The sequence below is a fragment of the Arachis ipaensis genome, chromosome B06, assembly GCF_000816755.2.
Source record: "Arachis ipaensis cultivar K30076 chromosome B06, Araip1.1, whole genome shotgun sequence".
In the NCBI taxonomy this organism is placed as follows: domain Eukaryota; kingdom Viridiplantae; phylum Streptophyta; class Magnoliopsida; order Fabales; family Fabaceae; genus Arachis; species Arachis ipaensis.
Window position 1 is genome coordinate 110,853,535 of NC_029790.2, and position 1,731 is coordinate 110,855,265.

The window sequence follows — 1,731 nt, forward strand, 5'->3', positions numbered from 1 at the left end:
ATTAAAAAGTTGCTAAAATTAAATAGTTATTACTAAGCTACAGAACAAAAATACATGCACTTGACTGTGCTCATTTCTCGCCCTCCGAATTTTCACATTCTTGTTTACTGTGGAACGACTGAACGAAGGAATTTGTTTTAGTTCAATATGCTGCATATGATTTGGGTTGATTTTGGTTCACTTAGTATTAAGTTTCTAAAACACTGATATACTGTGTTGGTGGTGGTGGTGGGCTGGTGGCAGCGGTGGCCATGGTTGTACTTAGGGATAAGAATTGGATGAGTAAAGAACTAAAGATTTGGATGGTGGACTGGTAGTAAAGAATTGAGGATTTGAGCGGCAGTAGGGAAGGTAAAAGGTTGGGAATTGAGAATGAAGTAGGCTAGGATAAGTAAAGGGTAAAGTAAAAGTTTAGGATATGTTTTTAAGAATTCGAATAGCTCTGTCAATTCAAATTTACTTTTCATGTCCATAAAATCAGTTTTTTTTTTTAACTTTTTTTTATTTGTCAATATTATGAATATTTATATGTAAAAATAATGATCTACTTATATAAAAAGCATTGAAAATTGACAAGAATGGTGAAAATTCATATGTATGTATGAAACATATATATACATATATTAAAATTCAAAATGCAAAATAACTATTTACTTAAATGATAATAATTTTGTATTTTGAAATAACTTTTTTTTGTAAGGTTTATATTTGTAATTTTTAGGGTAAAGTACTAAATTGGTCCCCTAGGTTTGGGCGTAATTCTATTTTGGTCCTTAAGGTTTAAAGTGTTCTATTTGAATCCAAAAAAGTTTCATTTAGCATCAATTTAGTCCCACAGTGAAGTCAAAATTAAATAATTAACAAAATGTCCTACATAACAACGGTACAAGAACAAAATCAATAATCTGGAAAACAAGTACAAGTTCCAGAGGCATAAAATCAATCATTGATACATCAATACATTTATTTATTATTTTTTATAATATAAATAAAATATTTTCTATAAAACTAAAGAAAATGATAAATAAATGTATTGATGCATCAATGGTTGATTTTGTGCCTCTAGAGCTTGTACTTGTTCTCCATATTATTGATTTTGTTCTTGAACTATTGTTATGTAAGACATTTTGTTAATTATTTAATTTTGACTTCACTGTGGGACTAAATTGATGCTAAATGAAACTTTTTTGGATTCAAATAGAACACTTAAACCTTAAGGACCAAAACAGAATTACGCCCAAACTTAAGGATCAATTTAGTACTTTACCCTAATTTTTATTTGATGTAACTTTCGAATTATGTATAGGTTATGCTTCAGATGATTCAACTCAATTCAAATTCATATTTTATAACTAAAATATATACTTTATATTGAAACCAATAATAAAATATTATAGAGTAAAGTATTGTTTAGGGTAAATTTTGTCCTTAACGTCGTTTTATTTATGTCTCTAATTTTTCAAAAGTGTCTCAATGTTGTTACGTTGTTAGTGATCTGTTAACAAAATTGAGAGTGGAATAAAATTGAGATAATTTTAAAACATTAAAAACTTAAATAGGACAAAAATATTAGAAACAAAAATGATATATTACTCTTAGAAAAATTACCAAATCAAGTAAAATAATAGTAAATTTTAATAGAATAAATTACGTTATAAATTCAAGATTTTTACTCATATTTATAGAATGGCTAATATATAAATTTTTGGGAAAAAAAAAAGAACATTATAC